The sequence below is a fragment of the Canis lupus genome, chromosome 28 (genome assembly GCF_048164855.1).
Source record: "Canis lupus baileyi chromosome 28, mCanLup2.hap1, whole genome shotgun sequence".
Classification (NCBI taxonomy): Eukaryota; Metazoa; Chordata; class Mammalia; order Carnivora; family Canidae; genus Canis; species Canis lupus.
In genome coordinates this window covers 14,316,307-14,335,220 of record NC_132865.1, presented here as the reverse complement: position 1 = coordinate 14,335,220, position 18,914 = coordinate 14,316,307, and the positions used below count along the sequence as shown (strand labels likewise).

The 18,914-nt window shown below is 38.7% G+C and overlaps 1 long non-coding RNA gene across 1 annotated transcript in view; it reads right to left on the bottom strand.

Moving 5' to 3' along the window:
• Window positions 1-8,295, bottom strand: part of LOC140620215 (uncharacterized) — an 85,850-nt gene extending 77,555 nt beyond the window's left edge. Inside the window, exons 1-2 of the long non-coding RNA XR_012019984.1 lie at window positions 6,682-8,295; window positions 1,507-1,714 (exon numbers count right to left, since the gene is read on the bottom strand). This is a non-coding gene — a long non-coding RNA (uncharacterized lncRNA). The remainder of the gene's footprint in view (window positions 1-1,506; window positions 1,715-6,681) is intronic.
• Between the last annotated feature and the right edge of the window lie 10,619 nt (window positions 8,296-18,914).

Sequence of the window (18,914 nt, the reverse complement as noted above, 5' to 3'; positions counted from 1 at the left end):
AAACCCCCTGAGAGCAGGAACTTTACTCACTTATTTTTAAAATTGAAATGTATTTGACATATAACATTGGATAAACTTATCTGACACATTTATATATTGTTATGTGATTGCCATTGTAGTGCTATTATACCAGCAGGAACTTTATTTTATTCATACTCAAATCTCCTAACAGTACCTGACATATAATAGGTACTGAATAAATATTTGTTGAATAGAGATAAGAATGAATGAATAAATGAATGAAACTATGTTCCTGACCACCCTTTTGCTATGGTATTTACCATCTCAGACATTTAAAAACAAAAAGACTTGTTTACTTGAGAGGGAGTCTGCACGCATATGCACAGGGTTGAGGGGCAGCGGGAGAGAATCTCCAGCAGATTCCCCCATGAGCGAGGAGCCCAAGGTGGGGCTTGATCCCATGACCTGAGCCAAAATCGAGAGTCAGATGTTTAACTGACTGAGCCACTCATAAGACTTTATTCATAATAGTGCAAAGGAAGTCAGTACTACAACATGTGTCACATCTGTGCTTTGTTTGCTATACTTCTAAATCCTGTATACCATCAAAGAAAATTACCTTTTCCCATCCCTACTGGAATAGACTCCTTTTGGGCTGATGGAGCAGTTCTGGATTTTGTAGGTATAATGAGAGGAAGGGAAGTTCAAGTTATCCTGATGTTAATTTGAATTAATTTGGTTAATGTTTCTTCTAATGTGAGCCAAGTTTTTGGGCAATGAAAGATAATTTGTCATCTCCCACATGCTAAAGTCAATATTAGGGATGCCTGAGTGGCTCAGTGGTTTAGTGTCTGCCTTTGGCTCAGGTCGTGATCCTGGGGTCCTGGGATCGAGTCCCGCGTCGGGCTCCCTACAGGGAGCCTGCTTCTCCCTCTGCCTGTGTCTCTGCCTCTTTCTCTGTGTCTCTCATGAATACATAAAATCTTTTTTTAAAAAAGTCAATATTAGAAATATATAAGAGAAACTGGATATCAAATGAACTTACATTAAGCATTTTGTTTTGGGGGAGGTTTCACTTATTTACAAAACAAGGCATACCAGTGCTGCTCAAAATGGATCTACATCAAATTCACGTACATTGTGGGAAGTGTAAATTTCAGGGCTCTGCCTCAAATTGACTGAATCTGAATCTCTGGGAGTGGGACCCAGGAATCTACATTTTCAGCATCACTGACCACTTATCTGGGAATTCCTTTCCATGGCTTCAAGGACACTACTCTTTTTTTTTTTTTTTCCTTCTTCTAGTACTTTGGTTATAGAACCTTTCTATTCTCTATCTTCTATCAGCCGCTTTTTCGTTACTCTCTTGGAGATCCACACCTACCCCATAATTTCAACTATCACTTTGACTATTGGTCTAACTACTCTCCTGAACTCAGATATTTCCAGTGTTCACTACTGGGTCCTCAGCAAAGGCTCTAGGTGATTCTCCTGTACTCTGAGGTTCAAAAGTAGCTTGATACATTTTTTTGTCCCTCTTCTCACCTTCTTTCCATCCAAATCCTGACCAATACAACAGGAAAACTGAGGGAGCCCTGGTAGCTTAGCGGTTTAGCACCTGCCTTCAGCCCGGGCGTGATCCTGGAGACCCGGGATGGAGTCCCACGTCGGGCTCCCTGCATGGAGCCTGTTTCTCCCTCTGCCTGTGTCTCTGCCTCTCTCTCTGTGTCTCTCATGAATAAATAAATAAAATCTTAAAAAAACAAAACAAAACAGGAAAACTGAGTGAGTATAGAGAAAGGGACACACAGATCAATATATATCATCCATCGCAGTCAACTTAATGGCAGGTATTACTTCAGTGGCTGCAAGATAATAGCTGTGAGGTCTGTATTAAAATACATTAACAGGGGTGCCTGGGTGGCACCGTTGGTTAAACAACCAACTCTTGATTTCGGCTCAGGTCGTGAACGGAGGATTGTGAACGGAGCCCCACCTCTGGCTCCACGCTCGGCAAGGAGTCTGCTTGTCCCTCTCTCTCTCCCTCTGCCCCTCCTCCTGCATTCTGTCTCTCAAAAATAAATCTTAAAAAATACGTTGATAAATATGAACACATTGCTTCTTCATTGATTAGCCTCTGTGTTTTTTTAAATATTTTTTTAAATTTTTTAAATTTATTTATGATAGTCACACAGAAAGAGAGAGAGAGACAGGCAGAGGGAGAAGCAGGCTCCACGCACCGGGAGCGCCAAACCGCTGTGCCACCCAGGGATCCCTGTGTTTTTGACATATGTTTCTTATTATCTTATTTCCCAGAGCATATAGTTCCCAGCCTAGGCTCAGGTGGGGCCTGGGAAGTACCTTAAAGAGTGTCTCTTTCTCTTTCTTTCTTTTTCTTTCTTTCTTTTTCTTTCTTTCTTTCTTTCTTTCTTTCTTTCTTTCTTTCTTTCTTTCTTTCTTTCCTTTTTTCTTTCTTTTTCTTTCTTTTTCTTTCTTTCTCCTTCCTTCCTTCCTTCCTTCCTTCCTTTCCTTCTTTTCTTTCCTTCCTTCCTTCCTTCCTTCCTTCCTTCCTTCCTTCCTTCCTTCCTTCCTTCCTCTTTCTTTCTTTCTTTCTTTCTTTCTTTCTTTCTTTCTTTCTTTCTTTCTTTCTTTCTTTCTTTCTTTCTTCTTTTTCCTTCCTTCCTTCCTTCCTTCCTTCCTTCCTTCCTCCTTCCTTCCTTTCCTTCCTCCTTCCTTCCTTCCTTCTTCCTTCCTTCCTTCCTTCCTTCCTTCCTTCCTTCCTTCCTTCCTTCCTTCCTTCTTTCTTTCTTTTAAAATTTTACTTATTTAAGAGAGAGTGAGCACAGAGGAAGAGTGAGAGAGAGAAGCAGGCTCACTGCTGGGCTGGGGGCCTGATGTGGGACTTGATCCCAGGACCCCAAGATCCTGACCTGAGCCAAAGGCAGACACTTATCCAACCATGCCACCCAGGCACCCTGAGGAGGGTTTCATTATAGTGAGGGCAATGGATAAAAAGGAACTAAAATGAAACTGAAACCAAAATCAGGCAGATTTTTTCCCCCTCAAATCATCAAGTTGAGTGATTGCCAGTCATGCTCCACTCTAGTTACCTAGTAAAATTACTTAGGGAGTTTTTTTTTTTTTTTTTTTTTTTTTACTTAGGGAGCTTTTAATCAGCCTCACCCTGGACTACATAAATGAGAAACTCTGGGGGACTTTGAAAACCACTAGGGCAGACCTACAGGAATACAGGTTTGGCCATTCAGATGGTGCGCCAAGAGCCTCATTTGTGGGGAGAGTGGAGCTGTTAAGGCTACCAACCCAAGTCAGACACATATCAAAATCCTTTTGTGTTTATTATACTTGAGCACTTACTATGTATAAAGCATAATGTAGACACTGACATACAAAGGGAAGTGGTAAAGCAAACGCTTTTTGAAGGATGTATCTTGAATGTAGATGGTACCAATTTATTCTCACTTAAGGCTAATACTAGTATTACTTAGCATCCCCATTTTACAGATGAGAAAACAAGCTCAGAGTAGGTAAATAAATTCCTCAAGAAAATTCAACTAGTAAGTAGTGGAATTAAGATTCAAACTCATACTCCACTGGCTCTAAACCTATATTCTTTCCACTGTATTTTGTCATCTATTATGTCAAAAGAGGAAGAAAACATTTTGCCTGCCCTTGTGGGGTTCTCAGTCTGTTCAGGGGGGAAAGGTATGGCTCTAAAAATAAAAGGCCATGCTAAGAGAAGTTTAAGCTCATTGCTTAAAGAATGAAGGCGAGGCTGGAAATCATTCCCTGCCGAAGGCAAACTCTTCTGGAATGCTTCCTGGGGAGGGGCATTCAAAGCAGGTCAAAGCCAGCAGATAGAGATGCTTGACAAAGGCCTATGCCCAGTAGGGAAGGCAAAAACAAGGTGTGGGGATACACAGACTTTTTTGGGACATGGTGTGTGGTCCACTCTGACTGAAGTGGAACATGCTGTAGTAGATCCATGAGAGTGAACCCTGGAACAGTGGTGTATCTGGAGCCCAGAACTTCTTGGATGCCAGGCACAGGAGGTTAACTTGTCCACCAGGCAAAAGAGCCTCATGGGCCATTTGAAGGCCAAGAGTGAGATGGTGTGTGAGCTTGTGAGAGAGTGTTCTAGTCTCAGATAACCAGTGGGAATCCTCGGTGGGAAGCCACCGGGGGGGGACACATATCAGGTGGTGCAGAGACGAAATGCAAAGGAAGGATGGGCAGGGGGAAGGATGTGAGCAATTTCAGAAGGGAGGCACACAGGACTTGAGTTGATATTGTTGGTGGCCTGGAGAACAGGAAGGGTGGGATCACGTAGATTGTTTCAGATTTGGAAAGGACCCCAAATCGGGGGATGGGTATGTTTACCTAGGGCAGGAAGAACTGAGAATCTGGGGTGTGGGTGTGTGCAGCTCAAGGTGACGGAAGGCAGGTGATGACTCAGAAGTTGCTGAGAAAGGATCCGAGGCCCTGGCCTTTGGGTGGATTTAGCAGCCATTTGCCTGGGCATGATGGTCAGAGCAGCTGGCTCCTGTGGAAGTGTTCTACTTGAGTGGATTCCTATCAAATGTTAACTGCATGAACACCACGGATTTAAAAAAAAAATGGTATCAGAAAACACGGTGTAAAAGTTTTGGAGTCATATCCAGCTAAATAAAGAACAAAGATTACTAGCTGGTTAAATAACTAAAAAGCTATTTAAACATTACTAAAAAGTTACTTAAAAGTTAATTAAATCAATTTTGAAACACTGACTTTGAGATTTTTTTTCCCTATAGACTGGAGGGATCATAATTAAACTTAATTGTAGTCATGCTAGATTTCCTCCCGATGTTTATTTTTCTTCTAGTTATATTTCAGACAATTAATAGAGTCTAATGACTCAGAGTTTTGTGTAATTATCACCAAATGATTATAATCTCTCTCTTATGGAATGTTCTTTTCACACAGCACACTGGAAGTGAAGGAAATTTATGATTATTCATGAAAGTTCCTCTATAGGCTGCAAAAAAATGATCAGATGTTAGAATAAATTTATTATTCATTTATATATTTATAGCTAGAAAAAAGGATACAAAGTTACAGTACACTTTGAAAAGTTTTAATAGTTCTCTCTCACACACAGCTCGTCTTTCAATTTTAGAGTGTTTGAGAAAAATTAAAAAGGGAGATACTTTTTTTTTTTAATTCCTCGAAATGCTTGGTTTCTAGGTCTCCTTTTCCCCCTAAGTGTGAAGTATTTTAGTGAAAGTTTCATCTCAACTTTGTCAATAATTAATCCTCTGTTTCTTTGAAAAGTCTGACAATGTAAGAGTAACAATAACAGGCCATAAAACACTCCCCCTAATTGTGCAAGGGCTCATTCTTCCCTAACTGGGTTCAGGTTGACTGGAATGTGCTGGTCACATTCCAGCACCTTCCACCGGCCAGAAGAACTACACAGGACTCCAAGGAATGGAGTAGGATATTTATCTCTATTTCTTCACTTTGCAAGGAGGACTAGAAAGAAGGACTAGAAGAGGCAAGGAGGCACAGAAAAAAGGAACCAGAGAACAAAGGCAAATTAACCGGGGAGGAGCAAGCTGGTCTATGTGTAGAAAGATGGGGGACACAGGACAGAGAAAATCCAACCAAGGGTGAGGCCTGTTGAACTAAGTTAGGGAGAGGGATAGAAGAGCAGATCAGAGATCTGTCAAAAGGGCAAAGGCATCCCATGCAGAAAGAAGGAACACATTTCAGAAGGTAAACACTGTTCCTTCACTGGGATCCCATCCCTCCCTTCCTCTCTATCAAGAAAATATAGTTGGAAATTCGACTGGAAATTTTCTTCATTTATCTGGCTCATGATGACTGAATGGAAACCTAAAAACCAAATCTCGAAATTCTTACAGCGATCTACTTAGTAAATCTTTAAAAAATTACTATAGGATTCTATAAGGAGTTTAAAAAGGTTTTTTCTAGTAACTCTTTGCTTTGAACTTTTTGTCTTAATTTGCTCTTATATGGTGGAGTTGGTTTCTATAGAGGGAACTCACCGTGATATCTTGACCAAAAGTCTCCAAATCTTTTTTTCTTAATAATTTTATTGAAGCGGGGGGGGGGGGGGGGGGCGGTGCCTGGGCAACTCAGTGGGTTAAGTGCCTGCCTTCGGCTCAGGTCATGATCCCAAGGTCCTGGAATCGAGCCCGCATCTTCCTGCTCAGCAGAGAGCCTGCTTCTCCCTCTCTCTCTGCTCCTCTCCCTGCTCACACTCCCTCACCCCCTCTCTCCTCCTCTCACAAATAAATAAAATATTTTAAAAATAATTTTATTGAGTTACGTAACATACCGTAATACTCATCAGTTTTAAATACACGATTATCTTTTATTAAAAAATTATCTTTTATTATTAACATACCTGGTTGTACAACTATCACCATGATCTGATTTTAGAACTTGACCATCACCCTGGTAAGATCTCATTTTCCATTTCTACCGCAAGCCCCGGGCAACCACTGATCTACTTTCTATAGATTTGGCCATTCTGGACATTTCATCTAAGTGGGATTCCATAATATAGGATCTTTTGTAACTGATTTCTCTCACTTTGCAGTGTTTTTGAAGTTCATCTATGTTGCAGCAAGTACAGGTCTTGCATTTTTGCACTGCTGAACAGTATTTCATTGTGTGACCATACCATATTTTGCTCACCTCTTCACAGGCTGATTAGACATTTGGATTGTTTCCACTTTTTGGTTATGATGAATAATGCTGCTGAGAACATTCCTGTGTGAGTCTTTGTGTGATCAATGCTTTCATTTCTCTTGGTTGGATGCCTAGGGATAGAAATGCTGGGTCATATGGTAAAATAATGTGCACCATTTTAAGAAACTGCCATGATTTTTCAAAGTGGCTGCACCATTTTACATTCTCACCGACAAGAAGGCAGAACAATATAGCTCCTCATCTTCATATTCTTGTCAACTTATGTTATTGTCTCTTTTATTTCGATACTTTTATTTATAAATTTTCAACTTTATTGAGACGTAATTGACATAAAATTGTAAGATATTTAAAGTGTACATTATGGTGATTTGATACATATGTAGACGTTTTGAAAGGATTCTTTCATCTACTTAACTAACACATCTATCATCTCACTTTTTTTCTAAGTTTTTATTTATTTATCTTCACACTCAACATGGGGCTCAAACTCACAACTCGGAGATCAGGAGTCACATGTTCTTTTGACTAACCCAGCCAGGCACCCACCTCATTTTTTTCTTTTATGAGAATATTTAAATTCTATTTTATTAGCAAATTTCGATTACACAATACAATCATACCAACTACAGAGTCTCAGATCTTATTCATCTTCTAGCTGAAAATTTGTATCTTTTTACCAATTCCATCCTATTTCTACCACCCTTCAGATGCTGGCAACTACTTTTCTACTTTGGTTCTATGAGTTTGACTTTTTTTTTTTTTTAATATTATACATGTAAGGGATGAGATGTACTATTTGTCCTCTGTCTGATTTATGTCACTTAGCATAATGCTCTTAAGAACCATCCATTTGTTGCAAATGGCAGGATTTCCTTCTTTCTCATGGCTGAAAAATAATCCTCTGTGTTTGTGTGTGTGTGTGTGTGATTTTATTTATCCAGCCACCTTTTGACAGATACTTAGGTCATTTCTATATCTTGGCCTCTGTAAATATTGCAATAAACATGGAGTACAGAGGTCTCTTCCAATCCATGAGCATGGAATATCTCCATTTATTTGTATCTTTTTCAATTCCTTTCATCAATGTCTTATGGCTTTCACTGTACAGGTCATTCACTTCCTTGGTTAAATTTTATTCCTTTTGATGCTGTTGCAAATGGGATTATTATCCTAATTTCTTCTTCCAATAGTTCATAACTAGTGTATAGAAATATAACTGATTTTTATGTCTTGATTTTGCATTCTATACCTGAATTAGTTGATTAGATCCCTAACAGAGCTTTGGTGGAGTTTTTAGAGTTTTCTCTATATAATATAGCGTGAATAGTTTACTTCTTCCTTTCAAATTTGAGTATCTTATATTTTTCTTGCCTAATTGCTGTGCTAGAATTTCCAGCATCATGTTGAATATAAGTGGCAAGAATAGGCATTCTCATCTTGTTACTGATTTTAGAGGAAAGGCTTTTAGCTTTTCACCATTCAGTCTGAGTTTCCCTGTGGGCTTGTCATACATGGCCTTTATTATGTTAAGGTATTTTCCCTCTTAGCCAGTTGAAGGGTTGTGGGTTTTTTTTTTTTTTTTTTAATCATTAATGGATATTGAATTTCATCACATGCTTTTCTGCATCTATTGAGATGATTAGAAATTTTTATCCTTCATTTTGTTAATGTGATGTATCACATTGTTTGTGGATATTGAACCATTCTTGCATGCCTGGAATAAATCCCATTTGATTATGGTATATGATTCTTTTAATGTATTGTTGAATTCAGTGTGCTAATATTTTGTTGAAGATTTTTGCATCCATATTCATCAGGGATATTGGCCCACAATTTACTTTTCTTGGAACGTTCTTTTCTGGTTTTCATATTTAGAGTAATGCTGGCTTCTTAAGGTGAATTAGGAAGTGTTCCTACCTCTGTAAATGTTTTTGTAAATATTTTATTTTTTAAAGTAATCTCTAATACCCAGTATGTGCCTCAAACTCACAACCCCAAGATTAAGAGTCCTATGTTCCACTTAACTGAGCCAGCCACATGCCTCTCCTCTTTAATTTTTTGTTGAGAAGAATTGGTATTAATTTTTCTGTGTTTAGAGGAGTTTATCATTGAAGTCATCTATTTGGACTTTTGTTTATTGGGAGATTTTTGATTACCGACTCAATGTCCTTACTAGTAATTGGTCCGTTCATATTTTCTATTTCTTCCTGACTGCCTTGGTAGGCTATGTGTTTCTAGAAATGTATCCATTTCTTCTAGGTTGTCTAATTTGTTGGTGTCAGTTGTTCATAGTAGTCTCTTATGATGCATTGCATTTGTGTGCTATCAGTTGTAATGTCTTTTTCATTTCTGATTTTGAGTCCTTTTTTTCTTAGTAAATCTGGCCAAAGTTTGTCTTTTTAAACAAACCCACAGTTCTTAGTTTTATTGAACTTTTCTATTGTCTTTTTAACTTTCATTTATTTCCTTTTTTTTTGTTAGTAAAAGATAAAAGATTTATATGATCCAAAGAGAAACGAAAGTATTTTCATTTCCTTCTTTCTACTAACTTTGCACTTAGTTTATTCTTTTTCTAGTTCCTTAAAAGTATAAAGTTAGGTTGCTGATTTGAGATCTTTTATTACTATTATTTTTGTTTTTTAAAGGAATCTCTATACCAAATGTGGGGCTTGAAATTATAACCCTAAGATCAAGAGTCACATGCTCTATGGAGCCAGCCAGGTGCCCTGAGACTTTTTTTTTTTTTTTTTATAATAATCTAGGCATTTGTTGCTATGAATATCCCTCTTTTAGGGATCTGTTTTATTAGGTAAGTTTTATATATTTACAGTTTATTTTCTCTCAAGTTATTTTTTAAATTATTTTTTTAAAGATTTTATTTATTTACTCATGAGAGACACAGAGAGGCAGAAATAAGCAGAGGAAGAAGCAGGCTCCTTGCAAGGAGCCTGATGTGGAACTCCATCCCAGGACCCCGGGATCACAACATGAGCCAAAGGCAGACACTCAACCACTGAACCACCCAGGTGCCCCTTTTTAAATTTCTTTTTAAAGACTTTCTTGTTTATTTAAGTAATCTCTACCCCCAGCATGGGGTTCAAACTCATGACCCTGAGATCAAGAGTCACATACTTTTCCGACTGAGTCAGTCAGGTGCCCCTTGTTTTCTCTTTTGATTTCTTTGTTGACCCATTGGCTGTTCAGTAGTATGCTGTTTAATTTCCACATATTTGTAAATTTCCCAGTTTTCTTCTTATAATTGTGTTTCTAGTTTCATACTATTGTGGTCAGAAAAGATGCTTGATCTGATCTCGGTCTTTGTAAATGTATTAAGACTTGTATTTTTGCCTAACATTTGATCTATCATGGAGAATGTTCCATGTATGCTTTAGAAGAATATATATTCTGCTGCTATTGGATAGAATGTTCTGTAAATATCCATTAAGTTCAAATAGTCTACATGTAGTATAAGTCCATTTTTTTCTTGTTAATTTTCTGTGTGGATGATATATCCTTCGTTCAAATGGAGTAGTAAAGTCCCCCCACGATTATATTGCTATTTCTCCCTTTGAGTCTGTTCCCTTTGCCAGATTAATCCCTTTATTGTTATATAATGATCTTTTTTGTCTCTTATTACAGTCTCTGGCTTAAAATCTATTTTGTCTGATATAAGTCAGTCACTTCTGCTTTCTTTTGGCTTCCATTTGCATGGAATATCTTTTTCCAACCCTTTATTTTCAGTCTATATGTGTCCTTAAAGCTGGTGAGTCTTTTATAGGCAGCATATAGTTGGATCTTGTTTTTTGTTTTTGTTTTTAACCCATTGAGCCATTCTATGTCTTTTGATTGGAGAATTTAGCCCATTTACGCTTAAAATTATAATTGGTAGGTATGGACTTATTACCATGTTTTCATTGTTTTTGACTGTTTTATAATTCCTTTGTTTCTGTCTTCCTCTCTTTGCAAATTCATAACTTTCTATAGTGGCATGCTTAGATTCCATTCTCTTTATCTTTTATGTATCTACTGTACATTTTTGCTTTGTGGATACCATGAGGCTTACATAAAACATCTTAAAATAGTCTGTTTTAAGCTGATAACAACTTAACTTAGAACACATACTAAAGCATTACATTTCTACTCTCCCCTTTATGTTTTTGATGTCACAATCTCTTTTTATCTTTTGTATCTGTTAACAAATTATTATAGCTATATAATTATAGTTATTTTTAATGCTTTGCTATTTTCATACTAAATTTATAAGTTATTTATCTACCATCACTACAACATTAGAGCATTCTGAATTTAACTACATATTGACCTTTACAGGGAGATTTTTTTTTAAGATTTTATTTATTTATTCATGAGAGACACAGAGAGAGAGGCAGAGACACAGGCAGAGAAGAAGCAGGCTCCATGCAGGGAGCCCAATGTGGGACTCAATCCCAGGACTCCAGGATCACACCCTGGGCCGAAGGCAGGTGCTAAACCACTGAGCCACCCAGGGATCTTCTACAGTGAGATTAATATTTTCATATGTTTTCCTTTTACTAAATAGTATCCTTTCATCTTAGCTTAGAGAAGTCCCTTTAACATTTCTTGTGGGACCAGCAGTTAAGCGTCTGCCTGTGGCTCAGGTGATCCTGGAGTTCTAGGATCGAGTTCCACATAGGGCTCTCTGTGAGGAGCCTGCTTCTCTCTCTGCCTGTGTCTCTGCCTCTCTCTCTTTCTCTGTATCTCTCATAAATAAATAAATAAAATGTTAACAAGTTTTTTCTTGTAAAGTCAATCTAGTGGTGCTGAAACTCCTTCAGCTCCTTAAAGGTGTTTTTCATTGCTCTATCTACAATTCCCTGCAGGTGGTAGGTACTCAATAAATATTTCATGAGGGAATGAATGAAAGAAATACTAGGGTAGTAAATAGGAAAAACAAAAATGTCTTTTATTGCTTGAGTAGGTGGAGAGTATAGAGCAAAAGTTTTAAAGAACAAACCTGAGTACAGTGCTAGGAGGTATGGGCTATCTTAAGTTTTGGGTCTTTTTTTATACAATTCTGATTCAGAACCTGCGCCTGAAGCTGTGACTATGCTGATAAAGCGCCTTTTGCCTACATGAGTATAACTTTGGAGGGGAATTTGATGTATTAGCTAATGGCATAAACTTTGTATTAGACATTAATTTATTCAATAAACATATTTATGCCACTTGCCATGTACCAGGCACTTTGCTAGGATTTGGGGATTCCGTTGGCAGACAAGACATATGTTTATTTAGCTTGCCCTTCTGAAATGGTCAGCTCCCAAGAGTGACCTTGTGAATATTATATAACCTCTCTGAGCCTATTTTCCTCATTCATAAACTGAGGATTGTAAAGTACTACCTTATTTGATCTTGATTAAGTATTAATTACCTAAAGCAATGATAACAGCTATGCAAAGTGTTCAAAGTGGCATCAGGGGTGCCTGGGTGGTACAGTTGGTTAAGCACCCAATTCTTAGTTCAGCTCAGGTCATGATCTTGGGGGTTGTAGTATTGAGCTCCCCAACAGGCTATGTGCTCAGTGTGGAGTCTGCTTGAGACTCCTTCTCTCTTTCTGCCCCTCCCCCCTTAAAATAAATAAATTTTTTTTTTTTTTTAAGATTTTTAGAATTTATTTGACAGACAGAAAGAAAGAGAGCACAAGCAGAAGGAGCAGCAGGCAGTGGGAGTGGGATCCGCTGAGCAGGGAGACGGATGCAGGGCTCCATCCCAGGATCATGACCTGAGCTGAAGGCAGGCACTTAACCAGCTGAGCCACCCAGGTATCCCAAATAAATAAATTCTTAAAAACATTTTTTAAAATGGTATTATATTTCAGCCTCAACTTCCACTTAGTATCTTATTAATGGTTTTCAGCAAATCACTAAGGGACAGAAAATGAACATTTCTTTTAAAAAATATTTAAACTTGCTTATTATAGTGACAATACATGCGTTGGAGTAAAAAAAAATTCAGAGTACAAAAGCATGTAAAATAAAAAGGTGCCCTCCTGATCCTTTCTTCAGAAGTAATCACTTCCTTTCTTCAGAAGTAATCACTGTAAACAATTGTTTGCCCTTCCCGCCATAATCTTGTGCTTATAAAGTATATATATGCATATCCTTTTTGTTTGGAAACAAACAGCAAATGAAATTAGATACTATTAATTGGTTATTAGCATTAGTTTTCCAAGAGCAACCTATATTGTTCTTATTCAGAATGAGTACTTCATAATATTCTTGACACAATTAAAAAAAAACTAAAAAAAAAAAACCTCCCTTCAGCTTTTTGAGAAAGTTTGTGGGCTGCACCGTCCTTGGCTCTCCACCCCTGGAACTCCCCCATCTTATCCTCAGCAGCTTCTAGCAGCCAGAGACTGGCACCCGCCCACCCATGTTTTCTTGGCCTGTGGCCGGCTGTGGTCAAACCAGCCCCAGAGAGCAGGGGTGTGGCTGAGGGTAGCAAAGAAGGAAGAGAAAACAAATTTCCCATGAGTAGTTGGGAAAGAGTGACAAGAGTCAAATCAAATTGACATAAGAGGCTAGCACCCAAAAGTGTTTTATTACATGTGTTTAAATAAAAGGTATCGGGAAGAATGTTCTATAAGGGTTCAAAAGGCAGTGGGTTCAGGAACACCAGGCTCCTTAAAGTGGTAACTGCAGCTGCATATGAAAGCTCAGTCTGTGGGTATGAGGAGTAAGAAGGGACTTGGGGTCCCTGTGGACAAACCTGCTCCCCAGAAGTCCGGGGGACATGGGGGGGTGGTGTTGGAGAGAGATCCCCTCAGAGAAGGGGAACAGCAGGACATCAAGGTTGGGCCTGGTGACAGATGAAGGAGAGGAGGGAATGCTCTGGACTTCTTCACTGAAAATTAGACTTCACTTCCTCCATTTTCTACCTGCTTGTGTCTTTTCCCACCTCACTGTTCTTAGCCCAATTGCTTTATTTGACTTCTGTGACAGGCTTTGCTTGCGCTCAGCCCCCAGTCATGACTCTAAGATGACTGATGTCTCCTTCTGATTGTGAACCCTTCTCAGGGGTTGAATGCTAAGGCAAAAGTAAAAATCTAAAACAGAGATTCTGATAACCTTGGGGGATGGAGAAATAGATCTTTGCCTCTTTCTTTTGGCTTATTCACTTAATCTTTGTTCTCTGGATTGTTTCTACCTCCACCTGGGCCAGAAAATAAGATTACAGAATGGCTTAGAGTTTCTAAATTAGTCTGTTACAGAAACCAGCACCTCAGCCTACAGGCCTGGCTCAGAGCCCACACTCAAGAAAGCAAAATCTCCTCTTGGGTGGGGCTTTCCTAGACATAAAGGTTTTACCATGCCTCTAAGCAGGGAAAGCTTGGGCCAAGATTATATTGGGCAGGTAATAAAATTAAGGACAATAAAACCAGATAAACCACCTCATTAGCCGCAGTTTACTGGTATAAGCTATTTCAACAAAGAGAGGTAAAATGGAGGACTCAAAATGCCTGCTGTTAAGTTCTTTTATAAAACAGTCTCCTCTGCAAAGGGAATGATCTCTTCGTGGCTTGGTTGAGAGGGCACGTGTGCATTTATCCAACACTGGGTGAGAATAAGTAGGAGCTCAAAGGGGAGTCTCTGGGATTTGGTCTCTTTACTCTTACTATAAAAGATCATCACTGAGCTGCTAAATCTCTTAGAACCTTTTTTTTCAGCCTTGGAATCAAGAGAAGAGAGGCCAGTACCAATCTGTCTAGACTCAACTAATTGTTGACTATTGATTTGCACCTTAAAAATCAAACTTACTCTATCAAGACAGAATTATTTTCTTAACCATACACATCATGGTGATATGTTGCTTCTCAGGGATTAAGAAAAAAATATGAAAGATCAACCATATTTTCAAAACTGTCTGACACACATACCTACACACACCTAAAGGTAAAATAACTGAATTAAGATAGAATTCTGAATAGCTTTTATTTTTTTAACCATTTGAAAAAATTTTCTAGAAATTTTGTACTTTCAATTTTATTTCTATGTAGTACAAACTTCCCCAAATATCACTTGGTGATTGAGTCTCTAAATATTAAATGTCTTTCTAACACTTGTAAACTGCATTCTCTAGCTTAAAAAAAGCACAAAAGATTCGGTGACTGTATTATTCTTTGGAGCCAGGGTTGTGGTTATGTGGGCACTCAGCCCTTTAGGACACAACAGGTTGGTGAACCATTGATTCATGAAACACTGCCAGGAGTGGCCTTCAGCCAGGCCCCCGGGCAAGTTCAGCCAGCACCAGTGCACGGCCAGGCCAGGAAGGACTAGTCAGACATAGAACTTCCTGTCTTTGTCAGAATCCTAGGAATCTGGGAACTATTCTCAATTCCTCCCTTTTTCCTCCTTCTTATATCCAATCAATCACCACTGGCTCTGAACTGGTTCTACCTTCTAGATACCTCTCCAACTATCTGCTCCTCTTTAACTCTATTGCTTCTTTCCTAGGCCATGTTGGTTGGATTTTTTTAAGGTTTTATTTTCATTTCAGTTAGTTAACATACAGTGTTATATTAGTTTCAGGTGTACAATATAGTGATTCATCATCATCATACATACTTTCATACATCACCTGGTGCTCATCCTGACAAGTGCATTCCTTAATCCCCATCACCTATTTAACCCATCCTCCCACACCCCTCCTTTTGTAGTCATCAAAATAGTATGGTACTGTCACAAAAACAGACACATAGATCAATGCAACAGAATAGAAAACCCAGAATAAACCCACCACTATATGGTCAATTAATCTTCAACAACGCAGGAAAGAATATCCAGTGGGAAAAAAACAATGTCTTCAACAAATGGTGTTGGGAAAACTGGACAGCCACATGCAAAAGAATGAAACTGGACCAGTTTCTTACACCACATGCAAAAACAAATTCAAAATGAATTAAAGACCTAAATGTTATGACCTGAAACCATAAAAATCCTAGAAGAGCACACAGGCAGTAATTTCTCTGACATTGGCTATAGCAACTCTTTTCTGGACGCATCTCCTGAGGCAAGGGAAACAAAAGTAAAAATAAACTATTTGGACTTCATCAAAATAAAAAGCTTCTGCACAGTGAAGGAAACCATAAACAGAACTTAAAAGCAACCACGAATGAGAGAAGTTACTTGCAAATAACATATCCAATAAAAGGCTAGTATCCAAAATCTGTAAAGAACTTATAAAATCCAACACTCCCAAAACAAATAATCCAATTAAAAAAAGGGCAGAAGACGTAAACAGACATTTCTCCAAAGGAGTCAATCAGATAGCCAATAGACACACGAAAGGATGTTCATCATCCCCACTTACCATCAAGGAAATACAAATCAAAGCTACAATGAGATACTGCCTCACACCAGTCAGAATGGCTAAAATCAACAACACAAGAAACAACAGGTGTTAGCGAGGATGTGGTGTAAAAGGAACACTTATGCACTATTGGGAATGCCTGGATTTTCCAAATGGGCTACATCCATGTACTTAGTCCCCTCTACCAAGTCCCTGTACTATGGCCAGGTGGATTAAAACAAGCAAGCATAAACCTGAGCAATCCTTCTCCTTAAGACTCCAATGGTTTCCCTGCTGCTCTTAGACTAAAGATCAAAATCCACACCATGGCCTGGAAGCCATGAAAGAGCAGGCCCCTGCTCCACTCTTCAGTATGCTCCTATACCCCACAACACTATTCCCCCATCCTCTCCACTGCCCTACTCTCCCTGGGGTTCCTCACAGCTCAGGAGATTAGAGACAGGGAAGACCCAGGTACCCACTTTTCCCTAAAATTCCTTAGGTCGTTCTGAAACCACCACCGTGTTTGAAAGCAACTGGAGTCAAGGTAGAGCCAATCTGAAACTTGTTCCTTATGATCAGTTTGAACCTGTAAGCATCAGGATCTGACTCTGGTTTACAAAGCAGGCCAGGAAAATTTCCCAAATGGCAAGTCACTGGGCAGAATTTCTAGAGGAGCAGGTCACTGCTGCTACCTCTGCTACTCAAAAAAGGTTTAAATCCACTGGGTAAATAAATAAATAAATAAATAAATAAATAAATAAATATTTAAAAAAATAAATCCACTGGGTAGGTGCTTTTTTACTTTCTAGAAAATCTAAAGCTAGCCAAAATATGCAATTATGAGGCTGAGGATGCATTCACAAAAGCCCTGAAACCATTATCTCAGAGGGAGCAGATGCTCCTCCATAACCAAAACAGCTGGGAAGGTCTTTCTCTGGAGGAACAGAACCACATGTTTGTAGACTCTATCTAAGCCTGTTAGAACTGGGCTTGCGAAGTAGATTTGGATGAGCTCTGGGTTCAACTGTGTTCTTAAAACTAGACAACTAGTTCAATTCCATTACAGAAAGATTCCAGTATGTTATCAAGTTCACTTTTCTACAAATATCTCATGAACTGCATTTTGAAAGCAGGATTGATTGTACTTGTCCTTGCTATTTATAGCACACACTAAGTCCTCAGCCAGCTGTGGGAGGATATGGCTACGTTTAGATTCCCATCTGAGTTGTGTGTGACAGTATCTGGCACCCTTTCAACAACTGTAGTCATTGCTTGGAGACTGAGCACAGCGGAAAAGAAGTCAACTTTTAATGTCAGCATATCACACCCTTTCTAACATTTTTGAATATGAATGAGGCAGTAACAGTACAATTAACCTTGATCTTAACACTCTGTAGTCAGACAACTATTTTACCAAAAGGTAGTATCTATTGCAAAAAAAAAAAAAAAAAAAAAAAAAAAAAAATTAATCTAATTAAAAAAAAGAGCTTTTCAGACCGGACAAAAATACCTTCTTAAAAAGTGATAATTTTATGTAATTTAGGGAAAAGATCCCAAAATAAAATGTTCAAAAGAACATACAATGAAAACTATATCCAACTCTTACACCTGTACTTTAGACGTCCAATTTCCTTCCCTGCAAACACAATAAGCATGTTTTTACTTATCTGTCCAGAGAGTTTTTATGCATTTATACACACGTGTGCACACACACACTGTTGTACACCTTGCTTTTTTTTTAAAAAAAAAAAAAACAGTGCATGCTGATTGCTCCACATCAGCTCACAGAGACGTGCTTAATGTAATTGTTAATGGCTCTTTTCCATGCAATAATGTCTACACTGTTCAGTGAACCCTTCTCCACCAGGAAGACCTTTTTGGGTCTTCTCAGTGTGCAGGTATGATACAGAAAGGCCTCCATAACACAACCCAATCGGCAACCATTCTTTGGCCTGAGTTCTCCACTCCAATTAAACTGACCTACTGTGGCTCTTGAATGGCTAATCCCTGCTCTTTCATTAACTCACTGCCTGGCTGTGGACAGGTGATCTTACCCTTCTGCCCCGGGTCTTCTCAGCCACAAATGAGGGGTGGTACAGGGAGGGGAAGAGGTGGGCCCATCGGAAGATGGAAGATCCTTTTCCAGATCTCCCATTCTGTGAATCTGTGACTAGATGAGGTGAAAGGGCCTTTCCAACTCTATACTTCGATCAGGAATTTAAATTTTCATGGGTTTGATCTTGTTTCCTCAATTGTCCATGAGTTTATTATTAAGGACAAAACTATCTCTTTGGGTCCCCCAGAATGTCCTGCTAGAATGCTTGCTCCAGAAATGTTTGTTCGTTTTCTGGGTTATCACTTCAAGTGCTACGTATTAATAACTGCTCCAATCCTATTACTTGAAATAGGTCAGTTAACCCAGTTTCTTTCTTTTAGGACAAGTGATAGGAATTATAAGGCTGGTGCTCTATCAGAACAATTGGAAACAATTTTTGATTTTAGCTTTAGGTCCTCAGCAATACATCCAATTTATGCAATCGATGTATTCCTGACATGACACATAGAAATATTATTAATAACTTGAAGGGTAAAAGTTTAGAAATAAAGAGGACATTAAGAATGGTAAAATTCTACTTTTTTTTTTTAATAGATGTGGAAAAACAAGGCCTAGAATTTAAGTGATTTGTCTAAGGATTGTGACTCAGCTAGTGATAGATAGAAGCAGGGTTAGAATCTGGGTCTCCTGGGGCACCTGGGTGGCTCAGTTGGTTAAGTGTCTGCCTTTGGCTCATGTCATGACCCCAAATTCCTGGAATCAAGCCATATATAAGGCTTTCTGCTCAGTGGGGAGTCTGCTTCTCCCTTTCCTTCTGCTGCTCCCCCTGATT